This window comes from Pristiophorus japonicus, chromosome 9 (genome assembly GCF_044704955.1).
Source record: "Pristiophorus japonicus isolate sPriJap1 chromosome 9, sPriJap1.hap1, whole genome shotgun sequence".
NCBI classification, from domain to species: domain Eukaryota; kingdom Metazoa; phylum Chordata; class Chondrichthyes; family Pristiophoridae; genus Pristiophorus; species Pristiophorus japonicus.
The window spans coordinates 207,934,726-207,947,263 of record NC_091985.1 but is presented as its reverse complement, the minus strand read 5'-3'; the positions used below and the strand labels follow the sequence as shown (position 1 = coordinate 207,947,263).

Here is a 12,538-nt window from a genome sequence, read left to right as displayed (position 1 = left end):
AGGTAATGAAGCTGTGCTCAGCATTCACCATCTGACAATACACCATACCTGCTGGTCACAGGCCGTGCTGATCTGTGAGGTTTGTCTCTGCATCCTGTTCAATGAATTGACAAGAAGTAGTTTCTCTGTTCAGTCTGAGACATTGTTACATTAAGATCCGAATGTGTTGGTGTGAGTTCACCCTCACCTAATAAACAGGCATGTGTCAATCTGCTGGGCTCTGCCTCAGACCGGAGTCACCTCTTCGATCAAAGCCCTATACTCTAAAGCACACAAGATTCACTGTAACTGTGTATTAGAGACAGAAACTGGTTTCACTTCACATCCCATTACACAGCTTCATGCTGGATAATTGTGCTTGGTGGTCAGACTCTCCCAGTCTCATTCTCACCATTTCCTGTCTCACCTTGTAACCTTTGTATACTGTCTAGAGGATGAGTGCTTATCTGAGTAAATGGGACTCTCTCTTACCTTTCTCCCTAGTCAATTTATGGAAGCTGTTTCAAATCGAAAGGGGCTCACTGATTGGTGCTCTCACAATCCGGTGCTGGTTCACCTGCTGTTGTTCCTCAGTCCACAATCCCTGTTTCCTTCCAGCTGTGGACCTTCCTCAATCATTCCTCCATTAGCAGGAGATCTAATTATGGCAGGGCAGAACTTGAGAACAATATAGACGGTGTGAAGTGGAATGTGATATAAACTTATCCTGTCATTATTCATAAAATAAAAAAATAATTGAAATAAAAAATAATTCCCCAGTCCGCGGTTAGAAACTCCGCAGATACCGGCCACGGATTTTCCAGGAGTTGCTCAGGTTTTGGAGACTTCCTTCGTTATCTGTAATCACTGCCCATTCCTTTATATTCTTGGCTGAAGCCCATCCACGGCACACCCGCCCAGAATCCACCTGTCTTTCTTTCTCTCGTGTTTTGCTTTTGCTCAGTGATATCTCGGGGGCGGGGGTTTGCTGACAGGCAATATATTCAGCTCAGAGAACTCAGAAACTTTCCTGGAGCATTGCCCTGTTTGAATGACACTTATTAACAACTGGTTTCTACCTCCAACTGTCTAGAGCTCTCTGCTATGTCTGGAGCTAACAATTAAGATGCAATTCGCTCACAATTCCTGTCTGAGTATCCACCACTTTGAGAACCGGCCGTTAAATATTATAGTTATCGCCCGTCCTGTGAGCTCCTTGAACTTGCATTTAATAGCAAAACTCCCTTATAATGTGCAGGTACATTTTTCTTCACGATGAACTCCGGATTATCTGATTTCACAGGTCAAACACATGTACCAATGAGGTTTGTGCAGAATGAAATAATCTGTGCCTTTCTCATGTCCCTAGCCACACTCACAGCCTCCAACAGGTGACACTGGATCCCGACCAAGAGTGGGGACACCGGCTGACCTCCGCACTCACCAGCCTGGAGAAACCAAGGGGAATTGTAGCGACCCCCGCACTGAGTGCCGCTAACTCAGTACACACCCTCCACACACCGTCTGATCTCACTGGCTGATTCATTTTAACTCCCGCATCTCCACGGACACTCAGCTCCGGGGCTGCGTGTTAGTTTAGTGTTTAGCTTCACATTACATTTCCAGCCGCCAGAGTCGGCACCATTTTCGGTCTTGTGGGCGGAAATGCATCATTTTCTATTAAAAATTGCAGACCAACCCACGGAACCCTCCATCTTCGGGCCAGCCTCTGTAATGTGACCCGGTTCAGTCCATTCCCTGGGGTTTATATCCCGGACCAGCCCCTGTATTGTGACCCGGCTCAGTCCATTCCCTGGGGTTTATATCCCGGACCAGCCCCTGTATTGTGACCCGGTTCAGTCCATTCCCCGGGGTTTATATCCCAGACCAGCCCCTGTATTGTGACCCGGCTCAGTCCATTCCCTGGGGTTTATATCCCGGACCAGCCCCTGTATTGTAACCCGGTTCAGTCCATTCCCCGGGGTTTATATCCCGGACCAGCCCCTGTATTGTGACCCGGTTCAGTCCATTCCCCGGGGTTTATATCCCAGACCAGCCCCTGTATTGTGACCCGGTTCAGTCCATTCCCTGGGGTTTATATCCCGGACCAGCCCCTGTATTGTGACCCGGCTCAGTCCATTCCCCGAGGTTTATATCCCGGACCAGCCCCTGTATTGTAACCCGGTTCAGTCCATTCCCCGGGGTTTATATCCCGGACCAGCCCCTGTTTTGTGACCCGGTTCAGTCTATTCCCCGGGGTTTATATCCCGGATCATGCCCTTTATTATGACAAGGTTCAGTGCATATCCTCGGGTTATAACCCGGCCCTTCCCCCGTTTCATTTTAAAGTCTCTATGTGACGTAAAACATTAGAACTGAGACTTACGCATTTTCAATCCTGTAGACAGAAATGCGCCATTTTCTCTGCTGAGTTACAACCCGTCACTGTCCCACTTTACAGTCCCTCCCGGTGTGTCAGGCCACGTGCAGACTTCCCGCAGTGACAGAGCGCGGGCCCTGTAACCCGGGCAACTGTCCTGTGCCTACCCATCACTCACACATCGGCCCCGCCCCTGTAACCCGGGCAACCCTCCTGTGTCTGCCCGTCACTCACACACCGGCCCTGCCCCTGTAATCCGGGCAACCGTCCTGTGTCTGCCCGTCACTCACATGCCGGCCCCGCCCCTGTAATCGGGGCAACCATCCTGTGTCTGCCCGTCACTCACACAGCGGCCCCGAGGGGAGTTCCCCCGATCAACCGCTGGGGCGGCACTGCGCCTGCGCGCGAGAGCAAGAATCAACACTGCCCTTCCGGGATGGAGTAAGGGAGCAGGAGTGGCGCCTGCGTGAAACTCTTTTGAGTTTACCTGCGAAAACATAAAACATGTATCCGTGCCACCCGACCTGGATGACACACACAAGACATTTACAAGGCCCTTTTTTTTTTTTGGCGCCTGCGTGAAAGAGCAAGTTCGCTCTGCCAGCTGTCATAGAATCGATTCGCTTAACCGGAGGATGGGGCTCCTCTTGTTCCTATCTGTTGTGGTCTTGTACTGCCTGATATTTCAACATTAGCAATCATTTACATAAAGGCCTTCTCTAAACAGTGTTAAACTGTAGAACGGGTCTTATTTAAAAAGCACGCCTTTAGTAAAGGCGAGTGCGAGCTTACACTCGAACCTTGATGTCTGAGGTGTAACAGGAACTGAATGTGACAGGAGAGATGTTGGGCCAACAGTAAGTGTGAAGCTTACTGTTATGTGCGTTATAAATGAGACATTTAATTCAATACCAGTGAATCACGATAGCCTTGCTCATTCACAGATGGTCTGGAAGATCTTTTCACTGCATAAGCAGGAAGAGGCCAAAATGACAGCCTTAGTCATGCGAACATTCACTGAAGCGCCCCAGTGATGGGAGGGCTGAATAACATGTGGAATAATCCCCTGGACCTGATGGCTTACATCCTAGAGTCTTAAGAGAAGTGGCTGCAGAGATAGTGGATGCATTGGTTGTAATCTACCAAAATTCCCTGGATTCTTGGGCGGTCCCAGCAGATTGAAAAACTGCAAATATAATACCCCTATTTTAAAAAGGAGGCAGACAAAAAGCAGGAAACTACAGACCAATTAGCCTAACATCTGTCGTTGAGAAAATGCTGGAGTCCATTACTAAGGAAGCAGTAGCGGAACATTTAGAAAAGCAAAATTCCATCAAGCAGAGTCAGCATGGTTTTATGAAAGGGAAATCATGTTTGACAAATTTGCTGCAGTTCTTTGAGGATGTAATGAGCAGGGTGGATAAGGGGGAACCAGTGGATGTGGTGTATTTAGATTTCCAGAAGATAAGGTGCCACATAAGAGATTACTGCACAAGATAAAAGCTCACGGGATTGGGGGTAATATATTAGCATGGGTGGAGGATTGGCTAACTAACAGAAAACAGAGAGTCGGGATCAATGGGTCATTTTCCAGTTGGCAAACAGCGACAAGTGGTGTGCCGCAGGGATTGGTGCTGGGTCCTCAACTATTTACAATCTATTAATTACTTGGATGAAGGGACCGAGTGTAATGTAACCAAGTTTGCTGATGTTACAAAGATGGGTGGGAAAGCAAATTGTGAGGAGAACACAAAAAATCTGCAAAGAGATATAGACAGGCTAAGTGAGTGGGCAAAAATTTGGCTGCTTGTGCATAATGTGGACAAGTATGAGGTTATCCACTTTGGTAGAAATAATGGAAAAGCAAATTATAATTTAAATGGAGAAAAATTGCGAAGTACTGCAGTACAGAAAGACCTGGGGGTCCTTGAGCACGAAACACAAAAAGTTAGTATGCATGTACAGCAAGTAATGAGGAAGGCAATTTGGAATGTTGGCCTTTATTGCAAGGGGGATACAGTATAAAAGCAGATACGACCTGCTACAACTGTACATGGTATTGTTGAGGCCACACCTGGAGTACTGCGTACGGTTTTGATCTCCGTATTTAAGTAAGGATATACTTGCATATGTGGCTGTTCAGAGAAGGTTCACTAGGTTGATTCCAGAGATGAGGGGGTTGACATGAGGACAGGTTGAGTAGGTTGGGCCTATACACATTGGAGTTCAGAAGAATGAGAGGTGATCTTATTGAAACATAAGATTATGAGGGGGCTCGACAAGGTGGATGCAGAGAGGATATTTCCACTCATAGAGGAAACTAAAACTAGGGGCATAGTCTTAGAATAAGGGACCACCGATTTAAAACTGAGATGAGGAGAAATTTATTCTCTGAGGGTTATAAATCTATGAAATTATCTGCCCCAGGGAGCTGTGGAGGCTGGGTCATTAAATATATTTATGGCGGAGATAGAGAGATTTGTGAGCGACAAGGGAGTAAAGGGTTATGGGGAGTGGGCAGGGAAGTGGAGCTGAGTCTATGATCAGATCAGCCATGATCTTATTGAATGGCGGAACAGGCTCAAGGGACCAAATGGCCTACTCCTGCTCCTATGTCTTATGTTCTTATAATATTCGCTATTAAAATTATATTGAAACAGACCGTATCAGTATAACAAAAGTATTATTACCCACGGAAAGACAAAGTCTTAGGAATTACATGTATCTTATATAAGTTACTGCTCAGAAAAAACAGCTTTATAATCTTATTTTGAAACATAAGAAATATAAGCAAGAGTAGGCCATTCGGCTCCTCGAACCTGCTCCGCCATTCAATACGGTCATGGCTGATCTACCTCAACTCCACTTTCCTGCACTGTCGCCATATCGCTCGATTCCCTTAATAGCCACAATTGATCAATCTCTGCCTTGACTATGTTAACAATTGAGCCTTCACGGTCCTGTAGGGCAGAGAATTACAAAGATTCACCATACTCTGAGTGAAGAAAGTTCTCCTCATCTCAGTCCTAAATGGCCAAATCCTTATTCTAAAATCGTTTCTCTCTATCTACCCTATCAACTGAACTAAGAAGGAAATAAATTACCTTTAAACACCTGGTCCACTTGGCACTGAAGTGTCTGAAACTCATAAGAACTCTAGGGAAACAAAATACTGACAAATGTTAAACAGCTTTGTTGACAAAAGAAATCTCAATTTAACTGTTAAAAGATAAATTATTTAACAGTTCACACGATTTCCTCTGGTGAAGGGGACAGAACCTTAAAATTAGGGCTAGGCCATTCAAGGGTGATGTCAAGAAGCATGACTGAGATGAGGAGAAACTTCTTCACTCAAGAGTTGTTAACCTGTGGAATTCCCTACCGCAGAGAGTTGTTGATGCCAGTTCATTGGATATATTCAAGAGGGAGTTAGATATGGCTCTTACGGCTAAAGGGATCAGGGGTATGGAGAGAAAGCAGGAAAGGGGTACTGAGGTGAATGATCAGCCATGATCTTATTGAATGGCGGTGCAGGCTCGAAGGGCCGAATGGCCTACTCTTGCAATTATTTTCTATGTAAGATGGTTAAACATCAAATGAGATGACCCTATTAAAAATGAGTTAAATTCTCTGTACAGCAATGCACACAGTGTCCTTAATAAAACAGGCTGACTCAGGATCCACCCCTCAAGCACTGCGATTGGTTGCAGAACACGCTGCTCCCTGGGCCCTCCGGCCTCTAAGCTGTCTTCCTGTTGGTTCCCAGGGCAATCAATCACCACTCGCCAACATTACGCTGCCAGATGAAGTTGAGGGGCTCAGAGGAAGAAGTAAAATGAGGCCGTGAATCTGAGTTAAGAAATAAAATTTGAGAAGCATGATTAAATTTATAAACTTAACTATTTAAAGTCAAGTCAAATCAAATCAATTGGTACAATTAATATATTCCTTTTGTGCCAAGTGGGAAACAAGTGATGTCTGGGCTGTGCAGTGACTGTGTCCGGTTACACAGCGTGTCTCTGGTTCTCCGCTCCAAATACACATGTTTCAGCTCACATCCAACTGACTGGATAAACCTCGCCCTTCTATAACTCTATTTATTCCCTGCCATCAATGTCCTCCATTACTTTATTCTTTCCTTATGTTCGCTTTCCCTGTTTTGTTCGTATATAAGCTGATTACATTTCTTGTTCAGAAGAATGATCATCTCAGTATTTTGAATAGAGGATATCGGCCTATTCTGTTCAATCTCTCCTCATAGGACAATACCCCCATCCCAGGAATCAGTCTGGTGAACCTGTGTTGCACTCCCTCTATGGAGAGTATATCCTCCTTAGATAAGGAAACCAAAACTGTACACAATACTCCAGATGTGGTCTCACAAGGCCCTATATAAATATAGTAAGACGTCTTTACCCTTGAACTCAAATCGTCTTGTAATAAAGGCCAACATACCATTTGCTTTCTTAATTGCTTGCTGTACCTGCATTTTAACTTTGTGATTCTTGTACAAGGACACCCAGTTCCCTCTGAACACCAACATTTCCCAATCTCTCACCATTTAAAAAATACTCTGCTTTTCTATTTTTCCTACCAATTTCCTACTACTGAGTTGCCGAATACAGAGACAGGAGCTTACACTAAATGTTTCACTGTCTTTCAGATATAAATTGGGGCCAGCGCTGGTTGTGCGGAGATCGGACAGATTGTTGCCATGGCAATAGAGGAAATTGCTCACCGAGAATAACTGAAAAGGAAGCAACAAAACCAAGATCACATGTTCTGAGTTTAGTTAAGAACATGAACCTTTAAAATTCAGCCAGCTTTTCGAACCATGAAGCTGCGATTCAACTAGTGGATATTTTACACCACCAGACCTGACACTGTGGATTTACTGCATCCACCGTCAGTTCCAGCTGTACAGAACATTAAGCAGCGATGCATCTGCAGAAGTACATCGAAAAAAGTCATATTTTTGGTTATGGACCCCGTGGCCCCTGAAAATCTAATTGCCTTAAACCACCTAAACCTACAACTGTTAACAGTGACCAGTTAAAATGTGGCTAAAATATTGCGTTCAATGGCAAAACATCTGACAGTCACCTTCTTTAAACATCACAAATGTTACACAATTTGAATAAACACGACATTTCATAAAACTCCAGTTAGTCTTTAAAGAACCGAAATATTGTGTATTTATTTCCTGTTATTTCCTACATTACAACAGTGCCTACATTTCCAGTTACTTCCTTAGCTGCACAGCGCACTATGAATCATCCAGTGGTCCTGGAAGCCGCTACATAAATGAAAGTCTTTTTAAAAAAAAAACAGGTGAGGTGATTATGTTGAGCCAGCACGGAAATTAATTTAGAATGTCTTCTGGAAAAAAACAATCCTCGGCCGACATTCAGGCTTGGGCTGATAAGTGGCAAGTAACATTCGTGTCACACAAATGCCAGGCAAGGACTCCCTCCAACAAGAAAAAGAGTCTAACCACTATCCTCGACAGTCAGCGGCATTACCATCGCAGGATACACACCAACAACATTGACCAGAAACTTAACTAAACCAGCCACATCAATACTGTGGCTTAGTAACTGATTCAAAATGATGCCATTTCTCAATGATATGGAACAATATTTCACCAGGTAATAAGATGCTACTCAACAAACATTCTTTCTAAGGAACAACAAAGGTTTAGAAAAAATAGACTGCTTAGCCTAAATCTGATGTTTCAACTTCTGACAGTAATTTATTTTGTAAATCTGTTGCCTCAAATGTCATCATTAATAATTTTATTCTAAATAATTCTTGTTTTACATTTGTTAAAGCATTTATTTGGAAGACTGATTGACAACAGAATATCTATATTATTGCTCCTGATTCCTTTGCCACAAGCGACAGTGCCAATCAAGTTCAGCCTTCATTTTCCAATGATACATTTAATTTAAGTAATTATCTGTAAACATAGATGCGTAACATCACATTGACATGTTATGTCCCTACCGTCTCCATCACTAGAGCACTTCGAAGAGAGGAGCCCCCTCAATTGGTACAGGAGACAATAGGATCTGTTGGGGAGACCGGAATCAGAAACATTCTTACCGAACTTCCAGAACAGTGACACATTACCACGACTGAAAGACTCCTGTAATGTTGCAGCATTAACGGAAGTTATCAATTTAACTAACCAGTCCCATTCTAGCACCTGCGCTGCAATGCATAGGAACACAGGAACAAGACTAACCCCTCGAACCTGTTCCACCATTCAATGAGATCATGGCTGATCTGTGACCAAACTCCATATACCTGCCTTTGCCCTGTATCCCTTAATACATTTGGTTAACAAAAATCTATCAAACGCAGATTTAATATTAACAACTGACACATCACTAACTATCATTTGCAGAAGAGAGTTTCAAACTTCTACCACACTTTGCGTGTATAAGTGTTTCTTAACTTCACTCCTTAAAGTCCTGGCTCTAACTTTTAGGCTATGTCACCTGGTCCTAAACTCTCCAAGCAGGAGATAACGTTTCTCTCTATGTAACCTATCAATTCACCTTAATATCTTGAAAAATCCAATCAAATCACCCATTGATTTTCTAAATTCCAGAGAACACTATCCTAGTCGGTGTAACCTCTCCCAGTACCGTTGGAGTCCAGGTATAAATCTAGTTAGTCTACACTGCACTCCCTGCAAGGCCAATATATTGTTCCCAACGTGTGGTTCGCAGAACTGAACAGAGCTTTGTAGAGACATATCATAAGAATATAAGAATATAAGAAATAGGAAGTGCAGTCGGCCATTTGGCATCATGAGCCTGCCCCGCCATTCAATAAGATTATGGCTACTATTCTATCCCAACGCCACCTTCCCGCACAATACCCACATCCCCTAGTTCCCTTTTTTCCCAAATCTTCATCGACCTCTCTCTTGAATATCCTCGAAGGCTGAGTATCCACACTTCTCTGGGTTAGAGAATTTCAAAGATTCACAACCTTCTGAGTGAAGAAAACTTTCCTCATCTCAATCCTTGGTGGCCGAACCCTTATTGTGAGACTGAGACCCCATGTTCTAGATTCTCCAGCCAGGGGAAACATTTTCTCAACATTAAACCTGTCAGGACCCTTAACAATGTTACATTTTGCAAATTGCATCACCTCTCTTGGGACCCCCACTGTTTCTAGCTTTTGACCATTTATAAACGACTTTGATCAATCTTTGTTTTGGTCCAAAAAATCAACAGCTTGCATTTATATAGCACCCTTGACATAATATAACGTCCCAAGGAGCTTAATAGGAGTGTTATAAAATAAAATTTGACAAAGCCATCGAAGGCAACATTAGGGCCAATGATCAAAGGCTTGGTGAAAAAAAGGTAGATTTTAAGAAGCAACTTAAAGGAGGTAATAACAGTAGAGAGACAGAGAGCTTTAGGCAGGGAATTCCAGAGTTTAGGCCCTTGGCGGCTGAAGGCACGGCCACCAATAGTTGACCAATTAAAATCAGGGATGAGTAAGAGGCCAGAATTAGAGTAGCACAGAAATCTCGGAGAGTTGTCAGGCCGAGGAGATCATAGACAAAGGAAGGGTCGAGTCCATGGAGGGATTTGAAAACAAGGATCAGAATTTTAAAATCGAGGCGTTGATCAAACGAGAACCAATGTAGGCCTGCGAACACAAGGGTGATGGATGAACGGGAGTTGCTACGAGTTAGGACACGGGCAGCAGAATTTTGGAGGACCTGAAGTTTACGTAGGGTAGAACATGGGAGGCCATCCTGGAGTACTTTAGCATAGTCAAGTCTAGAGGTAACAATAGCATGGATGAGGGTTTCAGTAGCTGATTAGCTGCTGCAAGGGCAAAGGAGGTGGAAATAGGCGGTCTTAGTGATGGCACGTATCTGTGCTCTGAACCTCATTTCAGGGTCAGATATGACAGCAAGGTGATGAACAGTGTGGTTCAACCTCAGTCAGTTGCCAGGGAGATGGATGGAGTTGGTGGCTATGAGTTAGTGGCGGGGAGAGAAGACAATGACTTCGATCTTCCCAATATTTAATTGGAGCAGATGTCGGAAAAGCAGTCTGACAATTTAGAGACAGTGGATGGGTAAAGTGAAGAGATGGTGAGTTGGAGCTTTGTGCCGTCAGCGTACATGTGGAAACTGACACTGTGTTTTGGATGATGTCGTTGAGGGCCAACATGCAGATGAGAACTTAGATGGGAGACAAGGATAGATAATTGGGGAACACCAGAGGGAAGAGAAGCCATTGCAGATGATTCTCTGGCTACGCTTAGATAGATAAGAATCAAACCAGGCAAGTGCAGTCACACCCATCTGACCAACGATGGAGAGGTGTGTTGGGAGGATGACAACATCTGTGTGAAGAGCTGCCGACAGGTTAAAAAGGACGAGAAGAAATAGTTTACCTCTGTCAGTCACATAAGATGTCCTTAAATATTTGAAAGGGAAAAATTGCAAGGAGGAACATGGGAAAGGGAGTGGGATTAATTGTTTTTAAATTTTATTTATTTGTTCATGGGATGTGGCGTTGCTGGAACGGCTGACATTTATTGTCCATCCCTAATTACCCTTGAGCAGGTAATGGTGAGCTGTCTTCTGGAATCGCTGCAGTCCGTGTGGTGAAGGTACACCCACAGTGTCATATCAGGTTGGTACAACTGAATGACCATTTCAGAGGACGGTTAAGAGTCAACCACATTGCTGTGGGTCTGGAGTTACAACACATCTCTGGGCAAGGATGGCAGCTTTCCTTCCCTGAAGGACATAAGTGAATCAGTTGGCTTTTTACGAAAATCAGATGGTTTTATGGTCATCAGTACTGGTGCTATTTTTTATAAAATGCAAGATTTATTTAATTGACTGAATTTAAATAACCCAGTTGCCGTGGTGGGATTTGAACTCATGTTTCCAGATTATTAGTCAAGGTCTCTGGAATACTCACCTGTAATATAACCACTAGGCTACCGTATCCCATTTCAAAAAGCTGGGACCATCATGATGACCAATAGGCCTCCTTCTATGCTGTATCATTCAATGTTTTATGAACAAATGGAGAAAGATTTGGTAACAGATAAATAGATAAGAGATAAACCTGTATAACCGAGTGTCAAGAGCTCTTCAGAAATAAAACACTTGTCAATCCAGGGTTTGGCTGATTTAGAAACAGAAGCAACGTCGAATTGTTTTGAAGGTAGGAGAATCTGTGACTACCGCACTGTAGCAGTGCTGATAAAATTCTTGTCTCAGTGCAGGTGCAGGATTGCTACCTTGCTTTCTTGCGCAGGGGCAGTGTTGCTCCTTTGCTCTTTCCCGAGCAGGCACGGTGCCTTTCCTGCTGTTAATCCGGGGATTCCTAGTGGGAGGGGTTTTCTTCTTCTGCCGGACCACACAGGCTGGTGTGTGAGTAACGTCAACATAAGAACATAAGAATTTGGAACAGGTGTAAGCCATTTGACCACTCGAGCCTGCTCCCCATTCAATAAGATCATGGCTAATCTGATCTTTGGCTCAGCTCCACTTCCCTGTTTGCTCTCCATAACCCTTTACTCCCTTATCGCTCAAAAATATATTCAATGACCCAGCCTCCACAGGTCTGGGAGAGAATTCCTCAGATTTACAACCCTCAGAAGAAATTTCTCCTCATCTCAGTTCTAAATGGGCGACCACTTATTCTGAAACTATGCCCCCTAAGTTCTGGATTCCCCACGAGTGGAAACATCCTTTCTGCATTTACCCTGTCGAGCTGTATCTTATATTATTATCTAATGCGTTTCAATAACACCTCTCATTCATCTAAACTTCAATGAATCATAGGCACAACCTGCTCAACCTTTCTTCAAAAGTCAACCTGCTCATCTCCGGAATCAACCTCGTGAATCTTCTCTAAACTGCTTCCAACGCAAGTATATCCTTCCCTAAATACGGAGACCAAAACTGTACGCAGTACTCCAGATGTGGCTTCACCATTACCCTGTACAGTTGGAGCAGGACTAAACTGCTTTTATATTCTATCCCTTGCAATAAACGCATGCATCCCATTTTATTGCAGATTACTTGCTGTACCGACATACTCACTTTTTGTGCACAAGCACAATATCTGACCATACAGTGCCCACCTTCCCAGATTACACACGGTCTGATCACACAGTGAC

The 12,538-nt window shown here is 43.8% G+C and overlaps 1 protein-coding gene across 1 annotated transcript in view; it reads right to left on the bottom strand.

Moving 5' to 3' along the window:
* LOC139273549 (zinc finger protein 850-like) overlaps nt 1–12,538 on the bottom strand; it is a 700,279-nt gene that overhangs the window by 16,162 nt on the left and 671,579 nt on the right. The window contains exons 11-12 of the mRNA XM_070890500.1: nt 5,464–6,208; nt 472–637 (exon numbers count right to left, since the gene is read on the bottom strand). The gene's annotated coding sequence lies outside the window, so the exon portion shown is untranslated. The remainder of the gene's footprint in view (nt 1–471; nt 638–5,463; nt 6,209–12,538) is intronic.